At 36.6% G+C, this 23735-nt stretch overlaps 1 long non-coding RNA gene across 2 annotated transcripts in view; it reads right to left on the reverse strand.

Annotated features, from left to right (window-relative positions):
• Nucleotides 1-5250: 5250 nt before the first annotated feature.
• Nucleotides 5251-23735, reverse strand: part of LOC103012212 (uncharacterized) — a 150209-nt gene continuing 131724 nt past the window's right edge. The window contains exons 2-4 of one of the 2 annotated variants that reach the window (XR_452426.2): nt 10673-10816; nt 8291-8449; nt 5251-5467 (exon numbers count right to left, since the gene is read on the reverse strand). This is a non-coding gene — a long non-coding RNA (uncharacterized LOC103012212). The remainder of the gene's footprint in view (nt 5468-8290; nt 8450-10672; nt 10817-23735) is intronic. The other variant, XR_452427.2, reaches the window with a different exon arrangement.

Below are 23735 nucleotides of genomic sequence, written 5' to 3' on the forward strand. Positions count from 1 at the left end.
TTCTTGAGGTAGGCTTGTATAGCTATAAACTTCCCTCTTAGAACTGCTTTTGCTGTATCCCATAGGTTTTGGATCATCATGTTTTCATTGTCATTTGTGTCTAGGTATTTTTTGATTTCCTCTTTGATTTCTTCAGTGATCTCTTGGTTATTTAGTAATGTATTGTTTAATCTTCATGTGTTGTGTATTTTACGTTTTTCTCCCTGTAATTGATTTCTAATCTCATTGTGTTGTGGTCAGAAAAGATGCTTGATATGATTTCAATTTTCTTAAATTTACTGAGGCTTGATATGTGACCCAGGTTGTGATCTATCCTGGAGAATGTTCCATGCACACTTGAGAAGAAAGTGTAATCTGCTATTTTTGGATGGAATGTCCTATAAATATCAATTAAATCTATCTGGTCTATTGTGTAATTTAAAGCTCGTGTTTCATTATTAATTTTCTGTTTGGATGATCTGTCCATGGGTGTAAGTGAGGTGTTAAAGTCCTCCACTATTATTGTGTTACTGTCAATTTCCTCTTGTAGAGCTGTTAGCAGTTGCCTTATGTATTGAGGTGCTCCTATGTTGGGTGCATATATATTTATAATTGTTATATTTTCTTCTTGGACTGATCCCTTTATCATTATATAGTGTCCTTCCTTGTCTCTTGTAACATTCTTTATTTTAAAGTCTATTTTATCTGATATGAGTATTGCTACTCCAGCTTTCTTTTGATCTCCATTTGCATGGAATATCTTTTTCCATCCCCTCACTTTCAGTCTGTATGTGTCCCTAGGTCTGAGGTGGGTCTCTTGTAGAAAACATATATATGGGTGTTGTTTTTGTGTCTTTTCAGCAAACCTGTGTCTTTTGGTTGCAGCATTTAATCCATTCACGTTTAAGGTAATTATCGATATGTATGTTCCTATGACCATTTTCTTATTTGTTTTGGGTTTGTTTTTGTAGGTCCTTTTCTTCTCTTGTGTTTCCCACTTAGAGAAGATCCTTTAGCATTTGTTGTAGAGCTGGTTTGGTGGTGCTGAATTCTCTTAGCTTTTGCTTGTCTGTAAAGCTTTTGATTTCTCCATCAAATCTGAGATACTTGCCGAGTAGAGTAATCTTGGTTGTAGGTTCTTCCCTTTCATCACTTTAAGTATATCATGCCACTCCCTTCTGGCTTGTAGAGTTTCTGCTGAGAAATCAGCTGCTAACCTTATGGGAGTTCCCTTGTATGTTATTTGTCGTTTTTCCCTTGCTGCTTTCAATAATTTTTCTTTGTCTTTAATTTTTGCCAATTTGATTACTATGTGTCTCGGCATATTTCTCCTTGGGTTTACCCTGTATGGGACTCTGCACTTCCTGGACTTGGGTGGCTATTTCCTTTCCCATGTTAGGGAAGTTTTCAACTATAATCTCTTCAAATATTTTCTCGGGTCCTTTCTCTCTCTCTTCTCCTTCTGGGACCCCTATAATGCAAATGTTGTTGTGTTTAATGTTGTCCCAGAGGTCTCTTAGGCTGTCCTCATCTCTTTTCATTCTTTATTCTGTTCCGCAGCAGTGAATTCCACCATTCTGTCTTCCAGGTCACTTATCCATTCTTCTGCCTCAGTTATTCTGCTGTTGATTCCTTCTAGTGTATTTTTCATTTCAGTTATTGTATTGTTCATCTGTTTGTTTGTTCTTTAATTCTTCTAGGTCTTTGTTAAACATTTTCTGCATCTTCTTGATCTTTGCCTCCATTCTTTTTCTGAGGTCCTGGATCATCTTCACTATCATTATTCTGAATTCTTTTTCTGGAAGGTTGTCTATCTCCACTTCATTTAGTTGTTTTTCAGGGGGTTTATCTTGTTCCTTCATCTGGTACATAGCCCTCTGCCTTTTCATCTTGTCTATCTTTCTGTGAATGTGGTTTTTGTTCCACAGGCTGCAGGATTGTAGTTCTTCCTGCTTCTGCTGTCTGCCCTCTAGTGGATAAGGCTATCTATGAGGGTTGTGCCAGCCTCCCTTCCTGATGGCAGGGACTGGTGGTGGGTAGATCTGGCTGTTGCTCTGGCGGGCAGAGCTCAGTAAAACTTTAATCAGCTTTTGCTGATGGGTGGGGCTGGGTTCCCTCCCTGTTGGTTGTTTGGCCTGAGGCGACCCAACACTGGAGCCTACCCAGGCTCTTTGGTGGGGCTAATGGCAGACTCTGGGAGGCCTCACGCCAAGGAGTACTTCCCAGAACTTCTGCTGCCAGTGTCCTTGTCCTCTCAGTGAGACAGAGCCACCCCCCGCCTCTGCAGGAGACCCTCCAACACTAGCAGGTAGGTCTGGTTCAGCCTCCTATGGGGTCATTGCTCCTTCCCCTGGGTCCAGATGCGCACACTACTTTGTGTGTGCCCTCCAAGAGTGGAGTCTCTGTTTCCCCCAGTCCTGTCAAAGTCCTCTACTCAAATCCCGCTAGCCTTCAAAGTCTGATTTTCTAGGAATTCCTCCTCCCATTGCCGGACCCCCAGGTTCAGAAGCCTGACATGGGGCTCGGAACTTTCACTCCAGTGGGTGGACTTCTGTGGTATAAGTGTTCTCTAGTTTCTGAGTCACCCACCCAGCAGTTATGGGATTTGATTTTATTGTGATTGCGCCCTTCCTACCATCTCATTGTGGCTTCTCCTTTGTCTTTGGATGTGGGGTATCTTTTTTGGTGAGTTCCAGTGTCTTCCTGTCGATGATTCTTCAGCAGTTAGTTGTGATTCCAGTGTTCTTGCAAGAGGAAGTGAGAGCACGTCCTTCTACTCCTCCATCTTGAACCAATCCCCCCTAAAACATTTTTAAGAGGTTTTAATAGGATCAAAATAAGAAATAGTCTCCTTAGAGCAGTTGGATGCTAGACTTCTGCATTAACCTTGCTTCATCTTTGGTCCCATACTCTTGCTACTCTAGTTGGTCTTCATATTTAGCCGACCTGCCCATTATATGTGCAATATGTATGTGAATGAGGAAAATGAGTGTCTCTCTCAAGCAAATGATATTTCACTCACCTCTCTTCTCCTTTACAAGATAAAGTTATTCAGATTCTAAGCATTCTGTATTCATCCTCTAGTTGTATTAAATTATTAGCTGTGTGATCTTGAACTAGTGATTTAATCCCTTATTTTGTCAAATGTATCAAATTTATTTCTCAAATATTAATAAGCAATGATAGTAATAACACCTAATCAATAAGATGAAGATTAGAATTGTGATTTACTTTAATAATTTAACTTAAAATTCTGACACATGGTAAGTGCTCCAGAAACAGTACTTTTTATTGTTTTAACTGTATCCTTTTTCCTCTGCCTATGGTATCAATATGTCCTCCTGTCTTTTAAACTTAATTTTTTAGCCATTCTTTTTTTACACCAACATCCTAGCTTTCTACTCTCTCAGTAAGCAAGCACCTTGAAGTAACAGTGTACATTCTGTCTTCTTAACTCTGGATATTCCTCATAAACAATTTCAAGATGGTTTTAACACATATAACTCTCTTGAAAAATTCACCTATGACCTAATAAGTTCTAAATCAAATTTTACAAAATCTTTGAAGCGTTTAATAAGGCATTTTTATCTAACACTGTCACCTCTGACTTAACCCTCATGCCAGATAAAAGTACCTGATGAGAGGGTAAGCCTGGAGGCCAAGTTCCTCCTCAGAAGTGGGAGATGGTTGAGGTCCCCAGCTTATGAAGTGAGATTTCATATGAGATTTCACATGAAACACTGTAACATGTACTGCCTGTCTGAGGATGTGTTTACATAAAGATGAAAGTCTCCCACCTACCCCCGAAAAACCAAACCAAAATACAAAACAAAACAAAAAAGCAATGCTGGACAGAGCAAAGAAAACTACATGGGCCGATCTGTTGGGTTGATGACTGACTCTGCTGTTCTTTGTATTACCACAGGGCAGGTGTCTGGAGTTACAAATTAAATAATTTCTTCAATATTGCAGAGCACCTAAACTGCACGAAGGCAACTTCAAAATCTGCTGAACATGGAGAAGTGAGGAAAGAAACAAAGATGGTGAAAGGGGAAATCAAATCAAGATAAGCTTATGAAACAGAAAAAATAAAGAAAAAGGTAAGTTAAAAAACTAAATATAAAAAGTCACATAAATCCGTCTTGAGAAGGATTTATTCCAGGTGAAAAAAATTGAATAATTTACAAAATGAGTGCAAAATAATTGCATGTAGAATATTTGAGAAAGTAGAGGGGGAAGCAGTGTCCTGTTCCAAAATTGTTTTTTAAAAAAATAATTTAAGTTTTCCTTCCTGACTGCCTGCCCTACTGATTTCAAGGTCCAACATCAGATAAGATGACAACAGCCTTAAAAAAACAGCTTTTCTCTTCCTTCTGGTGGTTCTACTTTTCTGATTGAACATGAACTGATAGTGAATTTGCTATCAAAAATGTTTCCAGAAACAACCTTGATGGAAAAATTCTTTGAATTGATTCTTAGGTATCTGGAGTTGTTTTTCTAATCTGATTAGATTTAAAGGTGTTATTGACCCTGTTTCTACTACTTAGGGGGCATTCAGTGGCAATATGTTTATGCAATCACATAGTAATCAACTGGCAAAATGTTCATTCCGTATTCCTGCAATGTTGGCGTCTGGTGATGTAGAGTTATTAACCCCAAGTCAGGGATACTTCCACAGCCCTGGACCCATTCACATAGAAGTTGAGACTACCACATAAACACTTTGAGTTCCCCATGTCAGTAAATTAATTGGCAAAGAAGGGGATTATTGTGCTGGTGATTGATTTTGATAACTGAGGTAGAACTGGTGTTGCTACTATGCAGGAGGGGTAATGAGGAGTATGTCTGGAACGTTGGAAGTCTTCTAGGGCTGTTACTTAATGCTCCCATGTCCTGTGATTGAAGTCAAGGGAAAGCTACAAAGACCCAACTAGACAGTGTGACTCTTGCTCTAGGGATTAAGGCTTGGGTCATCCCAGCTGGCAAAAACCCACAGCCGGCTGAGGTGCTTGGGCCAAAGACACAGAATGAGTAGTGGGAGAAGGTAGTTATAAATACCAGCTGTAACTATGAGAATAGTTGCAGACACAAAAACTACAATAGTTACCAGTAGTTCTTTCTTATTTTGATATGAATATGTTTGCTTCTGCATATATGTGTTATGACTTTGTTAAATTAACATTTGTTAAGTAAAATCCCCAGGTGTCAGATGGTAAACCAAGGTTCAACAAAGATCACAAGAGAAATTGAAATAGAGATATTTATTGCTCACAGGTCCTGGAGGAAGTACACAACACGCCTTGAGAGGCCACAAGGTTAGGTGAAGGCAGGGTGCAGACAGAGTGGGAGACAGGACCTAGAACAAACACCTTTATCAGGGTCTGCAGGTGGAGTGTTTTGGGGTTCCAGCGCTAAGGTCAGATCGCTCAATTCACACCAAAAGGAGTAGGGCTTCAGAAAACTTCGCAGGACACACCAGGAGAAGACCCTGGAAGACAGAGGAGAATATTTATCACAAAGGCTTTTGGCAATGTGATTTCGGGAACTTGCATTTGCTTGTGACTCTACAGGCTGTCTTCTAGGGCATGCTTGAGCATGAGGGGCTAGTGTCAGTGCAAAGCTCCCACAGTTTGCTTGGTCAAGCAGAATGGATGCTGAGGCAGCAATACCGTGGAGTAGCTTAAATTCTCAACAGTATGTATATATACGAATTTCCCTCTTATCATACCCTACCAACAACAATAAAGTATGTTAATAGTAGTTGTTAACCTTATATCTCAGTATTTACTGAGACTCGAGTAGAAAAATAATGAACACCAACTAAAGGTGGAAAAGAGCTTTAGTACCTTCTTTTGGGGAAAGAGTAAGCTTGTTTGCAGTTACACGTAGGACAGCTGCATCGGGTCTGATGGAACATGCCTACATTACTGTCTGTCTTATTCAGAGGCTACACGTGGTTTTAGGAGTCCTGTTTCGATGCTGGGGTTATGAGCTGTACTGTGGTGGCTTTATTAAACATCCACGTGGCTCTGCTAAATTATGTTTCCTCAGATTTCCTTCCCGATATACTCTGGCTAAGGTAGGCTATGAGAGAGAATCTGTGTGCCATCTGGAGGGTGAAAGCGAAGCAGCACCCATGCTGCTCTCATAATCAGAAGGCTGGTGAAGAAGCTCCACGTGCTCTTTCAGGTCAGCCACATTGATACTTCTCTGCTGGCTCACCTCGTTGGCATAGAGCAGCAGCTTAACAGAAACTGTTCCACCTTCCCCAACTCTTGAGATGCATATTTAGGCCCGTGATGAAGTTTGCCAACTTTCCTGCAGGACCCAAACACCATCAGATTTGGAGATGGTGAGACACAAACATAGTTTCCAGTTTACTTGCAGCTTGCATTTTGTTGCAATTTGTCCTTGTCCTCCCCCACTTTATGGCCATGTTCCTTATTTGACTGCCTGCCCTTCATACTTGAAGGTGCAGCATCAAATGAAAAGACAAAAGATGCACAGAGTCTTTTCACTCATCTCTCACACTCACAGGTAGTCAAATGTCTGCAACATTGCATATAAATGTTCTGCTTCTCTGATAGAATTCTGACTGATACAGGCTTACCAGATATTAAAACTTACTCTAAAATCTCTATATTTTAAATAATAATTTGCTGGAAGATGAGACATTGAAACATAATAGAAAGCTTATATATGGAATCATTTCATATGGAAATATAACATGGGCTAAAAGCAGCATCTCAAATTAGTGGAGAAATGATGAACCAAAAATATATGGTGTTGAGATGACTGGATAGCTATTTGGGAAAGAAGATAAAATTGGATCCATATGTCATCCTGTATACAGGGCTAAATCCCAAATGGATCCAGAATCTCAATTTTAAAAAGTGAATTACATAAATACTAAAAAGGAAAACATGCATGCACTATCCAGGTGACTTCTATCATATCCCAGGAATAGGAAAAATCTTCCTAACTCTACACTAAAAAATCCAGAATCTAGGAAAGGCTGTATACATAAATTCAACTGGTTATTATCAACCAGTTATTATCTGTGTGAATGTGGGAAATTACAGTTCACCATGTATAAAATATGATTAATATAATTATGACTAATACATAGCATGTTATAAATATGAAGTATATTACCTCAGGTCAAGTGTATATGGTCATATATCATGGCCAGAGAAAGAATGGAAAAATATGTTGCTGTTATTATGATTGTCGTTATTATTGGTAGTAGTAATAACAGCAGCATTAGCATTAGTAGGAGTACAAGTATCAGTATTCTATTACATCAGTGTAGGTTTAAGACAATTTGAGTCTAAGGAGAAATAAGGACTAAAACTTGAATATGTGCATGATAAAAATATGGCTTAAAAACATGATTGTGAAATATATAAACATTTCTGGGTTGAAATATGACTGCCATCTGATTAGTCTGGATGGCTTGTCAAATAAAATTCAAAAGATTTAAAAGAAACTGAAAACATTTTGAAAGACATGTTGAATAGTTTTTATGAAAAGTAGTTACTAAAGTAGTAATTAAAAGTCACTCTTAATGGAAGATCCAAAATTTTCAAAACATTATTAAAATTCTCTAGTAATAGCTGAGACACTAATAAAAACACAAGAGATACAAAAATCACTTTTGTATTTAATTCTCTTAACTGTTTAAAAGAAACCAAGCATTATTTTTCTCTTCTAATTTCAAAAGTTTCATACACCCATGACAAAACAAGTTAATACGCTTTGCTGCTTTTCTTTCTAGCTTAACAATATGCTTACAAATTTGAAATCATTGTACTTTCCTCAACAATCTTTAATGAAGATATATTGCTGCTAATCTCACATGAAGCTGTCTTCCGTATCATAAAATTGCATTAAAGTCTAATACATGAAACTCTGTGATTAAAGATGCAGTTTGTTTCTCCTAAACATCCTATTATTACAGGAAAAAATAAGCACACTTTAATTAATAAAATAATTTACAAATTAGGTAAAATTTAATTAAGAGGAGTAAGAAATATGGGAAAATGGCACTTTGAATTAAGATCAAAGTCTGGGTAAACAAATACAGTATTCTGATGCATTGAAATAAAGCACAGGATACAGGATCAGTGAAATATTTAGTGAAATGTTTTACTTGGTTTTTTTTTCACATTTTAAAAAAAGGAAGGCGTATAATTTACTGGGGTATGCACTATTTTTTCTTGCTTATTCTTTGGGGATACAACTTCTATGAAATATCAAACATTTCTCTTGGGAGTAGTGTATTAAACCATTATAAACACAAATATCTTACTTGAATTAAGGAATCAGTTTGTCTCTTTTCCCTCAAGATATTATAGGCACTGTGGAGGAGGATAAATCCCTTAGATCTGGAGTCATAGAACATAGTTCACGTGGCAGCAAGAGTGTCTTTATTATTTTTCCATCTTTTGGAATATGACTGAGGTTGAATCTGTTCATTTGAAAAAGTGACATAATATCATTATATAATTCATATATTTGGACTATGATTAAATCAGAGATATATGTCAAAATCACAGTGTAGATCATAAAGTAACAGCCAAATATTCTCTATTACTAATATGTTGCTACCTCAAAGTTGTGTTTATTAGATCTTTAACTTCCTGGATCCTAGACAGGCCTACACAGAGTTTTTAATTTTGATTTCAATTCTCCATGAGTATACGGTTGAGATTTTTTTTCATGTCCATTATAACCAATTTTAAACACTTAGACATTATCTAAGCTAAAATACATATTTCTATGACCAACTTACTGAAAATGTGTGACATTTTATTTTTATTTTTTAATATTTTTGAGCTGAATCTTAAAAATTTGATTCTGCTTCAGGTGTATCTTACGATCATATTTATTCGTAACCAGAGTGGAAATCCATCTAGGTGAGGGTCTAAAAATGTTCTCTGTGCTTTATTCAAGGATGCCAGGTTTATTTTCTGTTCATCTTATTTTCACGTTCTTTTTTGAAATCATCTGATTAGCAGACCTCAAGCCATTCTCTTCCAATTTTTCAAATATTACTTTTGGGAAGAAAAATATGAGCATTCACATTTACACTAACATTAACTCAACATTGCATCTCTACCACTACATGAGAAATGTACTGTTGTATCTCCATTTTTCATACAAAAGAACATGGAGAAGGTACACACAAATTGTCCAGTATTGTCCCACTAGTAAGTCGTAGAGTGGCCTTGCAGACACAAGCAGTCAGATTGAAGTGATTATATCGTTATACCTCTCCAATCTATAAGGCAGATGAAGTGGAGTTGAGAAAAATATTCTAAACATAATTTTTCTCAGTACACACACACACACACACCCATCTTGAAACAAAATAAGAGGACACTGTGAACCTTCTGGTTGGGCAAGTTGTCAACTTGCCATAAAATATGAGGCCAATATGGCTCTCTATTTGACATGCCTAAATCGGGATTTTGTTTGAATCCCACTTAAATAGGTTCATAAATAGGTTTGATTACAGAGGGAGACACTTCAATGCAAGCCAAAGGTCAGCAAGGAAGGGAAGGCATAGATTCTCCTGATCTGCCCATCATACCACAGAAAAGCAGAGAAGTAGGTTGACTTTATGGCAGCCCCCAAGAAGCCTTCCTACTTGTGTTCAGACCAGTGTAATCCCCTCTACTTGAACTTGGGTGGGAGTCTGTGATTACAATGAAATGTTACTCCAGTGATTAGGTTATGTTACATGAGAAAGGGCGAGGTTTTCAGATGTAATTAGGAGCCCAAATCAGTTGATTCTGAGTTAACCAAAAGGGAGTTTCCAGTAGAACTGACTTAGTTAGGTGAAAGCCCTCTAAAGAGGGCATGGGCTCTTCTTGAGGTGAAAGGCACTTTATTCTTGGCCTTGGAAAAATCAAACAGCATATTGTGAACTGCCTATGGAGAGGTCTGGTCTCTAGGAGTTGAAGCACAAGGGAACTAATTCTGGCAACAACAAACTGAGAGAGTCTGGAAGTAGCTCTTTCCCTGATCAAACCTCCAAATGAGACGGCAGCTCTCCTGACACCTGGATATCAGACTTGTGAGACCTTGAGCAGAGAACACAGCTAAGGAGTGCCAGTCTTCTGACCAGAGGAAATTGTGAGATAATAAATGTGTGTTGTTTTAAGCCATCAAGTTTGTGAATCTGTGCAGCGTAGAAAACTAATGGGAGAGTGGTATGTTCAGGTCTTTGCTGGGCCAGTGTAGATCTGAATTCCTGTGCTGGGACCCTTTTCTCTCTTACGGCTCCTACTTTTAATAGGATAAGACTTGTCTGCGTGGAATGTAAAGGCTGCTTGGCACAAGGTTATCTGGAATTGGTGTGCCAGCTACTTATCGTACTGATCTGGGAACGCCAGCTTCCCTGTGCCTGGGGACCTTGGGAACCTTGGGAACCCTGAGACATGCAGTTTTCTCTGATGCAGGAGGCATTTCCTTATTCTGGTGGGTAACTGAGATGAGGTGTAGGCCTCCCTCTGGGAGCTGGAGAAAGCAAGTGCCAGATACATCATTGTCCAAGAAAACCTGTATGACTGCCTGAATGATTTTCAGATACTTCGACTTCCTTCTTCTCTTTCCCCCACTATCTATCCCAATCAACTGGGACCCACCCTGTGTGCCCTTTACAAAATAAGACAGTTATTTCTCTTACTCAGTGCTGGTCAAGTCCTATTCTTCCTTTGCTCCTGAGATCTCTGTAAGCATTGAGAGGTAGTAATTCTCCCAAAGCAAGGAAGCAAGGATGGAGGTGGAGTGGCGTAGGTAACAGCCTACATGGAGAGGATGGGTACAGTCCCTGTAATAAAGGTCTGTCATTACTATGGCTCTCCACGATAGAAGATTGGTTATCACTTAATCTCACTCCTACCACAATAAATAGAATATTTTGCCTTCCCATATCATTGTTTGCACACTGGTACAGAGATGTCATTAACTTTTGTTTTCATTGTGCTACCACCTGCTTATGGTGACTTCAGTTGTCACCTCTCAGAAGAATATTTACATTTAAGTAAAATAGAGTCTGCGCTCAGTAACAGAACAGGAACCAAGAAAGTTATAAAGTTAATTACCTTGACCCTTGAACAAAGAAGAGGTCAGGGACACTGAAAACTGCACATTCGAAAATTCACCTACAGTCTTTCCTCAGTATCCACAGAGGATTGGTTCTAGGACCTGCCTCGGATACCAAAATTTGGGGATGATCGAGTCCTATGGTCAGCCCTCTGTATCCGTGGTTCAGCATCTTTGGATTCAACAGTGGATCATGTTGTAGTGTGTGTAATTGAAAAAAACCTGTGTACAAGTGGACTCATGAAGTTCAAATCCATGTTGTTCAAGGGTCAACCATATGTTGATTTTGAACTGAATAGCTAGGTGGAAGGGAAAGTAGTTAATACATTTTATTACTTATTTTCAGATTTTAAAACATGTCTGTTGTGTTGTTGTCCCATATGATATTTCTATTTTTTAATATTTAATTTGTACATTTTTTATGAGTGGCAAGAATTGTTAAAATTTAAAAAATGATATATTTAATGCAACTGTAAATATTTGTAAAGAATCCTTAAAATATTCTTATTTCACTATTTTTTTGAAATGCACATTTCATTCCCCACACAATTTTATTTACTTATTTTCTATCCTGTAATAAGCAGAAGCTTTATGAATTAAGATTTGTATGTAATTATCTAAAGTAAGAAACAGAAGCCATTGCTGATTTGTGTCTCCAGATGTTTCATGTCAGATGAAAAACATTATATAATGCCTTGCTAAATATAGTACACATCCAATGTGATTATAATCATTTCTGGAAAATATTTTCTCCAGTGTTAAAACTATGAACAAATCAGAAAACTAAAACATCTATGAGTCATCATTTCAATTCATAAAACTTCAAGTAAAAATAGTAAGTTATCTCTTGCATTTATATAAATCAAAAACAAATATGTTAATTACACATAATAAATATAATGTACACATGCTCTTTCAACCTAAATTATCTTATATTTTTTGTCTATAATTCAAAAATTCTTTATTTTAGATTTATAGGTTTTCATTTTTCCTAATTCTTTCCAAATACATCTTAGATCCCTTTTAATATTTTCATCATATCTAACATGTGGCTGCAAGATTATTTCCTTTTGTTGGTTTATTTTAGGACATAAACAATCTGTGTTATATTGTCTCCTCTAAGTTAAAGATCTATAGATTTTTAAGGTACAATTTATGCAGTTAAATATAATTTATGCAATTATAATTTTAGGAAAATACAGAAAATGATGGTCAAATTGGTGAAAAGTTTTGGTTCTTTCCCTAAGTCATGTTAACATGAATGGTTGATTACCTAATATGTGCAGAACTGGCAGTTTTTGAGGGTAGTCTTTCAGACTTGTTCTGAATCCAGGAGGGATTCTTGTCTTTCTCATTGGTTTTCGCTATTAAATTAGCTGGCCACCTTTAGCTTGTTGCTCATGTGGAACTACCAGCTCTTAATTGCTTGCCACCAAATCTCCACTGTTTTTCAGAGCACCCTTAGGCTGGAACTTCCCTGCGTTCTGTCCCAAAAAAGTTGGGTCACTTGGGGAGAGCTTCAGACCTCTCTGTTTTATGGCCTGCCTCTCCCCCTGGGAAAAATGTCTGAGTCACTATTCCAGAGCTGGGTGCAGGGACAGAGGACCACGTCTCTCAGAGTGATGCCCCCGTTCTGTGAGGAAGGAGCTGGTCAGGAGCGGTAGTCTCCGTTCAAGGCTTCCTTCTCAGGGTGTGGAACCTCCCACCCCACAAGCGAGTTGAAGTGAGGGTGATTGGGGTCCCAGTCTCTTGGCCTGCTATGTCTGGTGTAGAAGTTCCATCCTATGAGTGGGGACTGGATGGAAAAGGGAGTCCCTGAACCCTGGGCTGCTCTCGCCCATAATTTAGTCTCCGAAATGTGGACATGTGGAGGTGAGACCTGCAGGTACCCTGCCTCTCCTGGGGAGGCACTGCTGCCCTTGACTGGAATCTGTAGGAAGAGATTCTTGGTCACCCACTCAGAATGTAGCTTCTGTCTAATTCATTGGGGCAGAGGGGTCATGGCTCAAATGCCACAGACTCACAGTTTTGCAAGATTTAGTAAATTTTCTTCAATACAGGCTTCACATTTATTGTATGCCCTTAGGTCAATTTACAGAGACTTTAAATGGCTGGTTGGTTAGTTGTTCATTTATTTATATATTTTTCTAATTTTTACCAGTTACGTTTGTTTCAGTTGGGTGAGGGTCCACAGAATTCCCCAAGCCACGATTCCAGAAGTCATGCGTCCCAAGTATTTCTTTGAATGCATGTTTTAAGTAAGCTTCAGAACTGAGATAAAATAAAGAAGACTGGAAACACACTTCAGGCTGTGTAAAGAGCGTAAGCAAAATTTCAAATGAGATTGTAAATACAGGGCATATTTAAGGAACAGCAGATTGTCCCGTTTTGTAGAAACATTACGTATATAGGGAAGTATTGAAAGAAGAGACTGGGAAGACTTAGGATCACAGTTTCTGCTGAGGATTATAGAAGGATGCATATTTCATTTTGTAGACAGTGTAGTATTGTTGGTGACTTTAACATTTTGTCAGGCAAGATAATGACAGCTGCCATAAAAGGTAGAAGGAACTAATGCTTTATCGTAATTGAATATTAACATCATTGTATATATGATTCTGAATTTTATGTATGTATATATGAACTTTATTTATGTATATGATTCTGAATTTTATGAACACACAAAGGCTACAAGAGATCCCCTTCTTGAAAGCAAGTTAAGAACTTTGGTATTATTTAAAGCTTGAAAAGAAGAGGGTTATGAACTTAAAACTCAAAGAGATCTCATCTTCGTGATGAGAACTGAATTCCTTAGTGAACAGTAGTCTTCTTTTTTTTCACATTCACAGGTCTTATTCAACATGTAGGGATGTAGCATGAGCATGGGTGGTGGGAGATCTCAGGTAGAAGTACGACTCTGGGTGTCAGCTTAATCCAAGAGTAGAAAAGCCCATTTCCCTATTCAACAGTCTATCAACTCAGTGTCTTCCAGTTCTCATTAGGGAAGCCTCTGTTAGATTCAAGTCCAAATGGGACTGTAAGAGTAGATTTCTGCCTTAGGCCATAGCCCCAGAGACTGTGAACTTATATAAATGAAGAACTGCAAAGGGCACATGGCCAGTCTTGAGAAAATCATAACGGAATTCCCATGAATGATTGTTTTCCATAGAAAAACATGATTAACAACTAGATACACCTAAATATATGTAACACATCATTAAGTAAGTTTTAACACTATGGTTGAAAGTGATGTAAATGTTGTCAAAAATAATTATTTAATCTGTTCACACCCTTTTGACATGACCCTCTTGTGTGAGGAGTGATGACATTCCCACTGAAAAAATTTAACGACTTCATACCAGAGCACAAGAAAAAAGAACAAGGAAGATGCCAGACTGTTTGCTGTCCTGTCACTGTTTTCTTTCCCTAACGCTGTTGCTAACAGCCGAAATTGAAAATGTGCTGAGTTTCCTCAGCACCTGATGTTCCTAGATACTTCATGTCAGAGGCACAGATCCTGATATAGGTTAGCCGAACATAGCAAGGGAAATAGAAGGCCATTGAAACATCTGAGGCCAAGACCACATGCCTATTCCCAGGAAAATTGAGGAAAGAGTGCTCAAGATTGCTCCTCCCTCCTCTGTTACGGATTGCGGTCTAAGAATCTCTTCCAATGACTGCTACGTCATGTAGGAGGAACACACTTTCAAGGCATGAGAACGTTTAGATTTCGAATATGCTAAAGAAATGCTGAGGGTTTATTTTATTGTAAATTGATGACCAAAAAACCAAAAAGTAGCCATAAGGAGATCTTTTTGGAACATGAGTGATTCTAGATATACGAAGACAAGGACTAGATATATGATCTTTTCATTGATGTTTGCTTGGACTGTGAAGAATATTAATTCATATGATATTTTTGCTTACTTAAATTATAATTTTTGGAAAATTTTTGTGGGACATGGTTTATTGGATTTTGATTAAAATATATAATAAAATCAAATAAGCTTAGTAAGGGTAGTGGGGTCTCATTATGTATTTGTTCGCTGGGGAGATGGATGATCTTTGTAGGGAGAGCAATAGAAATACTCATTCATAACATACTTTATCAGGTCCTTCCCAACACAAGGTGGCACCACGTATAAACATACCTTCAAACAAAGTGATGGAAATGAAAATAGGAAGGGGCAGAATTGGAGAGAATGTAACAGAAGATAAAATGAAAAGTATACCACCAATTCCATGTTCCTGAATTACTTAAGACAGAAGAGGCAATTGTTCTCTTGGTCAGGGGAAATAAGAACTAACTTATCTAAGATCAGTGACAGTTGAGGAATTGGAAATAGTCTTCAATGCCCAAATTTGCCCATCCAGCTTGTTTATGGTATTTCTGCTGATGCTTTATATATATATACATATAATACATACATTTGTTTATATGTATGTTCTTCCTGTGAAGGTTTTTAAGGAGTTGAATTTTTAGCAGTAAAAATTGCTTCTTTTCCCTATTTTAATATGAAAAAAGTAAACATACATAATACCTAACTCTTCTATCGTTCACATAGTTCAAATTCACATACCACTTTATCCACCCTCACATTAATTCTAATCCAAACTAACTTTATCTTTTCAATAGAATAATTTGTCTATTAACAGTTTTAAAAAGGGAGTGATTCAGAATTCACCTTAGATATCATGAGACACACAATTAAAAAGTCAACTATTTACTGTAATTATTATATACAGTAAGTCAATATTTACAATAAAAGTGATTCTTATCTCTTGGAGGTCACCTTTTCTCAAACGTCCTAAGTAAACCAATGCAAAAATAGCACACGGAAAAAGAGTTTCAGATAAAGTAATACTATGGGATAAAACATATGATTAAAATTAGACTGATGAATTAGGAACTTTGAGGCCGTTTACTTTCGTAATTAACTTACTCTCACTGGTTACAATAAAAATTCATGTTGTTAGACGCTTACTCTCCATTAATCCTTCGGTTAACTTCTCACAGACTCCTCATCACTCTCCGGCAACTGTTACCAACATTTATTGTGCTTGATAAGCCTGGAATCCAAGGTAGGCAAATTAAAGTCCACAGGCCAAATTTGGCCAACCAGCTGTTTTTACATGGCCCTTAAGCTAAGAATTATTTTTTACATTTTATAACAGTTGAATAGGAAAAAAAAAATGCTGTCTGTGCCTGAAAAATATGCTCCCTGAAAGCTTTTATCACGACTGCTTTAATTCTAACATCTCTATTTTCTTGAGTTTTGCATCTATTGTTTGTCCTTTTTCATTTGATTTGAAATCTCCCTGGTTCTTGGTATGACAGGTGATTTTTTAATTGGAAGTTGGACATTTTTATACTATGTTATAAGACATCGGATTTTATTTATTTAAAGCTTTTGCTTTAGCTAGATTTTTCCACCACCATTCCTTCAGAGGAAGGGGGCAGTGTGATGCCTCATTACTTCCAGGTGAAGGAAGAATTCTAGGGTCCCCACTTGGCATGAGTACATTGATAGTTCTGGTTTCCCACATTTTCTCCACTGACACCAAGTTGGGGCTTGCCTTGTTCAAGAGTGAAAGTCTTCTTCACCCACCACTATGCTTCCCCTGGCTCTACCCCAGATGGGAGGAGGGCTACAGAAGGACCTCATTATTGTCAGGTGTGGGTATAAGTCCAGGCTACCCTTGCGGTTTCCAATGCCCACCATTCTCCCCATTTCCCCCCAGCTGCAGCCTCTGGCAACTACCATTCAACTCTCTTTCTCTATGAGTTCGTTTTTTTTTTTTCAGATTCCACATATAAGTGAGATCACACAGTATTTGTCTTTCTCTGTCTGACTTATTTCATTTAGTGTAATGCCCTTGAAGTTCATCCATATCATAAATGGCAGAGTTTCCTTTTTTCTCATGGCTAAATAATATTCCATTGTGTGTGTGTGTGTGTGTGTGTGTTTGTGTGTGTGTGTATATATATATATGTGCCACATCTTCTTTTCCATTCATCCATGGATGGGCACTTAGGTTGTTTCCATATCTTGGCTATTGTGAATAATGCTGCAATGAATATGGGAGTGCAGAAATCTCTTTGAGATCCTGAATTCATTTCCTTTGGATGTATACCCAGAATTGGGATTGCTGGATCATATGCTTCTATGTTCATTTTTTGAGAGACCTCCATACTGCTTTCTACAGTGGCTGTACCAATTTACATTCCCATCAATAGTGCAAACAGATTCCCTTTCCTCCACATCCTCTCCAACACTTATTGCTTGTCTTTTTGCTAATAGACATCCTAACACGTAGGAGGTGATATCTCATTGTGGTCTTGATTTGCATTTTCCTGATGATTAGTGATATTGATCATCTTTTCATGTATCTGTTGGCCATTTGGAGGCCTTCTTTGGACAAATGTCTATTTGGTTTCTTGCCCCACCCTTTCTTAAAATTAAATTGTTTGTTTTAAGATAGATCTGCTGGTGACGAATCCTTCATCTGCAAATATATTGATTTTCCCTTCATTTTTGGAGTAAATTTTGTTGAGTATAAGATTCTGGGTGAACAGTTTTTATTCTTCAGCCCTTAAAAAAAGTTTTTGCTATTAAATTGTATGAATTACTTTTGATATTAACCCCTTATCAGATAGGCCCTACACTTTCTATTAATCAATATTTTCAGATAGTATTAAATCTCCTCCACTGCACAAATATTTTCCTTCTTTCTCTCATCTTTCCTCTTACTCGCCTTACCACATTCCATCACTCCCTCCAATAAATATTCACACAGCTTTTATTTCCACACATTCCAGTATAGTAGCTACTGGTCACATGTGTCTACTGAGTGCTTGAAGTGTGGCTAGTCCAAAATGCGAAGTATCATAAATGTAAGATGCACACTGCATTTCAAGTACTTAATTTGAAAACTAGAATGTGAAAGATAGCATTAATATTTTTTAAATACTAAGATTCAAATACTCCAAGTCAATGCTTTTCAGGTAGATGTAACAGGTTTTTTCCCCCTCTCTCCTTTCCTTCCTCCATTCTTTCCAACTTTAAAAAAATAAACTTGTAAAGCAGTTGTAAGAAATAATATGGAGAGCTCCTATATACATTTTATCCAGATTCTCATGATGGTAACATCTTAATTAACTACAGTACAATATCCTAATCTGAATATTGACTTTGATACAGTCAAGATTCTCTACCATTACAATGATTTTTCCCTTTGATAGCCATATCTTACTTCTCTTCCCACAGTCCTCCTACTCAATTCCCATCAACTACTAGTTTGTTTTGTATTCTTATAATTTGTCATTTTGACAGCATTATATAAATGGAATGATACGGTATGTAACGTTTGGGGATTGGCTTTTCTCACTCAGTATAGTTCTCTGGCTATTCTTCTAGGTTGTTGGAGGTATCACTAACTCATTCCTTTTATTATTAAGCAATACTCCATGCTATGGATGTATCAGTTCATTTAACCATTTACTCATTCAAGTGAATCTGAGTTATTTCAAGGTTTGCTGTTACTGTAAAACTGCTATAAACATTTGTGAGCAGGTTTTTGTGTGAACATAAGTCTTTATTTCTCTCGGATAAGTGATCAGGAGTATAATTGCTGTGCTATATGGTAAATGCATGTTTAGTTTAAAAAAGAAACAAACTCTATCACTGTTTTTAGGAGGGATTATACCATTTTACATTCCCAACAGCAAGTTATGAGTTACCCACTTTCTCCACATCCTCAACAGCAATTCGAGTTGTCATGATTTTTTATTTTTGCCATAGATAGGTATATAGTGCTACCTCCTGGTGGTTCTAATTTGCATTTCCCAAATGGTTAATAATGTAGAACTTCTTTTCCTGTGCTAATTTGACATCTGTTTATCCTCTTAAGTAAAATGTTTGTCTTTTGCTCATTTTCAAATTGAATTGGTTTTCACTATTGAGTTTTGAGGATTCTTTATGTATTTGAGATACAAGTCTGTGGCTAGATATGTGTTTTGCAAACATTTTCTCCCACTCCGGAGCTTGTCTTTTCATTCTCTTAATATCGTCTTTTGAAGAACAAAATTTTAAATTTTGATGCAGTCCAATTTATCAATTTTTCCTTTTATGGATAGTGTTTTTGGTATCAAGTCTAAACTCTTTGCTTACCCCTGGACTTTCTCCTATATTGTTTTAAAGACTTTTATAATTTCACGTTTTGTATTTAAGTCCATAATCCATTCTGAGTTAAATTTTGAATAAGGTGTGAGACTTCCACATAGGTGAAGATTATTGATTGAATGATTGATTGATTGATTTTTTTTCCCAAGAATGTTTGGTGCATATTTCTACGTCTTCTTGTTGGATTGGCACTTTTACCATTATATAATGTCTCTCTTTGTCTCTGGTAATTTTATTTGCCCTGAAGTCTACTTTATCTTATATAATATAGCCACTTCTACTTTCCTTTAATTAATATTTTTGTGATATATGTTTTTCCATGCTTTCAAACTGCCTATATCATTATATTTGAAGTGAATTCCTTGTAGACAGACTATAGTTGGGTCATGATTCTTAACCTCCTCTGACAATTTCTGTCTTTTAATTGTTGTGTTAAACCATCTGTGTTTAATGATCTGTTAGGACTTAAGTCTGCCACTTTACTTTTCCAGTTTCTATTATTTCCCCTACATATTTTTTCTGTTTTTATTTTTAATTTTCCTGTCTTCCCGTAGGTTACATGAACATTTTGGGGTTCCATTTTTACTTAGCTATAGTATTTCTGTGGTTATTCTAGGTATTACATTATTTTTACACATAACTGAGGTGATCATTTCACCATTGTGAGTATAGAAATTTTATCTCACTTTACAGTCCTTCACTCCCCTCCTCCCTTTGAGAATATAATTGATCCAAGTATTTCCTAGCCATATATTTAGAAATGCATCATATAGTGTTAAAGTTTTACTTCCACTGCCAAACATAATTTACAGCCTCAAGAGAGAGAACTCCTTTTGTATTTATTCATATTTTTGAATATCGTGTTCTTTCTTCCATTCTGACTTTCCAATGTACCTTTTATTAAAAAACAATCATTTTCTTTCCTTTTAGACAGCTTCTTTCTTAAGCGATACTTTGGCAGGTATGTGTAGACATGACTTGGGGGTGACTTGGAGAGTGAACAGCAAAGGATGAATGAAGTCCATGGGTCATATGTAAGTAACTCTCTAAATTCTTGTGTGAGAAGGAGAGCCCAAAATAATTCAATAGCTAGAATGAAGGAAGGTAAGTGTTTAAGGCAGTTTTGTTTGCTTTTAAAATGGTAGAATGTGTGTTTGTTAATTGAAATGATACAGTACAGAAGGAGAGGATAAAGTGCACAAAAGAAAATACTAACTGTACGTGTTAAATACGTGACAAGTCATGAGAAGTCTCACTTCAAGCAGTAAAAGTACACGCCTTTGGCAGGAATGATCTTTTCCTTGCTTTAACAGGCAGGAAATAGAAGATAACATAGGAGACAAACATTATTTGATATCACTTAAATATGGAATCTAAAAAAATAGTACAAATGAACTTATTTACAAAACAGAAACAGACTCACAGACATAGAAAACAAACTTATGGTTACAAAGGGGAAGGGGGGGGGTAAATTGGGAGTATGAGAACAACACTGCACACTATCATATATAAGGTAGATAAACAGCAAGGATTTACTGTACAGCACAGGGAACTATATTCAATATCTTGTAAAAAGCTATAATGGAAAAGAATCAAAAAAAATAGACATATATAGTACATATGTATAACTGAATCACTTTGCTGTACACCTGAAGCTAACAACTAATAAAATATTGTAAATCAACTACACTTCAATTAAAAATAAATAAATAACATAGGGATGTTTGGATATCTCATGATGGGGAGATACATAGGTTTCCAACTGTCATATTTTTTTTCTCAAAAAACCATAAGACATTTCACTTCCTGAAAGGATGGGCAAAGGAGAAAGTATATTATAAGGTCTGATGTAAATTAGAAAGATGTGAAATGGGGCAAATAGATAAATGAAGATGAAGTTATTAGGGAAACATAGTAAGAGACTCAGACATGTCGAGGGCCCATTTTCACTTCAAAGCTTTAGGGGAAAGTTATTAACTATGATTTATCAATCTTGTACTTAAAGCTTTTTGTATTTTTTAAACTTATTTTTATCATATGGTTTTCTTGTATATCCTGACTGTTTCTTGCTCAAGGAATTCTGGCTTTGTAAACGGAGATCTGAAAATATTAAATGGATTCTTTAATTATATATTCAAACATAATTACATTTTTATGTTTAGAACAGATAGTAAGTAGCAAAATACCTGAATGTAGATTTTTTTTAAAATGCTTACTTGGCTTGAGATTATTGCAGCATCTGGCTTATGGTTCTTCAACAGTATCAATAGAAAAATAAATACGATATGCTACTTTGGGCTATAAATCATATTTAAATGTCCTCTAAGGATATATAAATGCTTGTGTGCATAAAATCACACTCTTGTAAATAATTTCTCCTTACTCAGGGATGTAGTAATATGTGCTAATATATTTTAAAAATTCTGGCTTCAATTTAGAAAGTTTGTTGTTTTAAGATCTTGCTTGAGCAACTACAACAGGCATTTGTAAATCCCTGTATGCAGCTTTGTATTTTTCGTGAGGCTTTCTATTCCAATAAGAACAGCTGGTGAAATTAAGGTTACGGTCCTAAATTTCAATTAGAAGCCATTGGTGTAAAGCTATTTTCAGGATCATTTACTTGGCTCTGGAATAAACTCCTTTTAGTTGTTAGAAATGTAATCTCACTTTGCTAATGTTCAGTTTACGGATGGATATCATCAAGAAGCTCTGAAAAGTGAGTTTACGTTGGTGGATAAAATGTATATAGTAGATTTTTTAATAACTTGGCCTGGACATCAATAACTTTGTTGGCATTATTTATTAAAATATATTTTTTTATTTTTATAATTATTTGTTTATTCCCTTTTGTTTGCAATGGGGAGTTTGTTTTTCTTTCAGTTGTTTAAGAAAGGACCTCATGAGCTTTATAAAGGACTTCAGGGTTTAAAACCCCAGAGGTCGGACTTCCCTGGTGGCGCAGTGGTTAAGAATCTGCCTGCCAATGCAGGGGACACAGGTTTGAGCCCTAGTCCAGGAAGATCCCACATGCTGTGGGGCAACTAAGCCCGTGTGCCCCAACTACTGAAGCCTGTACGCCTAGAGCCCGTGCGCCACAACAAAGAGAAGCCCCGCAATGAGAAGCCCACGCACCGCATTGAAGAGTAGCCCCCGCTCACCGCAACTAGAGAAAGCTCGCACGCAGCAGCGAAAACCCAACACAGCCAAAAATTAATTAATTAATTAATTAATTAAAAAAAAACCCAAAGGTCATCTGGTCTAACCTGATTATTTTACAAGTAAAATCATTGGAGAACATAATAATCAGAGAACATAAATAATATGTACCAAGAGGTAACACTACAAAGTGACAGACCTCCAAATTGCCTTCGATATTCACCTTTTCCAACAGAGTACTACTCCTTTTATTTTCTGATATAACTATACTTATCGATTGTATATTCTTATAGTAAAAGGGACTGTAAGAAAAGAGAACAAATTTCCTATTCTAAAATTGAATGCCTTGCGTTGGAGGTCTGAGGGTTTGATAGATAACAACTTCTTCCTTTTCCCCCCACCCAGTTTGAAATTGAATGGTACATTGAAAGAACAGTTAGAAATGAAAAGAGCACTTTATGATGATAATAAAAAAATTGGAAAATGTGACTTAGGTCTATGGTTATATTCAAATTAAAATTATACCCCTAGTCATTGGTCAATCCACTTTGGTGACCATAGGCTATGAAAATCAGAGTATGGAACTGCAGAATGGTTTGCAGAAGACAGATCCTAAAGAGAATCAGAAGGGCTTGAACATTAATTCTCTGGTCATCTTACCAAATTCATCCATCAGATAATTTATTTCTTCCCCACAGGAAGTGAGGGAAGAGGCATGGCAATGCCAGGGGTAATGCTCTAATGGAAGCTCCTCTCCATGCAAAAGTGAGGAGCAGAAAAGAAATATCCCACACAAACACACCAGGTAGTGTGAAAAAATTGTGTCATTAATTGAGCCCCTTTAAATCCCAACAGTATTGTACTAAGCATGACTGTGGCTGTGATGTAAATATTTTGGAAGTATAACTTCTATACCTCTAGATTCTGGAAAACTATTAGACCAGGCATTGAAAGTTAAGGAAATAATCATATCACACACACACAAAGTCTCATTCATCTTCCATCTTTGCCAAACACTGGATTTATTTTAGACATGATAGAAGTTAGTCTATGGTTAAAAATCTGACAATATCAACTAACAATTTGTTAAGTAATAACAATTAGTACTTTTAAAAATAAAAATTATAACTAAATAACTACTATTGCTATTTTAAGTTGAAAAATATTCCGAACAATTATATCATGGACTGATTCTAAAACATATTATAAGAATAAAATTTGGAACAAAATTATACTTTATTACCTAAATAATATAAAGCCCCACTGGCTTTTTAAATCATTGACCAGTTTGTTAATCAATGATTA

This window comes from Balaenoptera acutorostrata, chromosome 18 (genome assembly GCF_949987535.1).
Source record: "Balaenoptera acutorostrata chromosome 18, mBalAcu1.1, whole genome shotgun sequence".
Taxonomy (NCBI): domain Eukaryota; kingdom Metazoa; phylum Chordata; class Mammalia; order Artiodactyla; family Balaenopteridae; genus Balaenoptera; species Balaenoptera acutorostrata.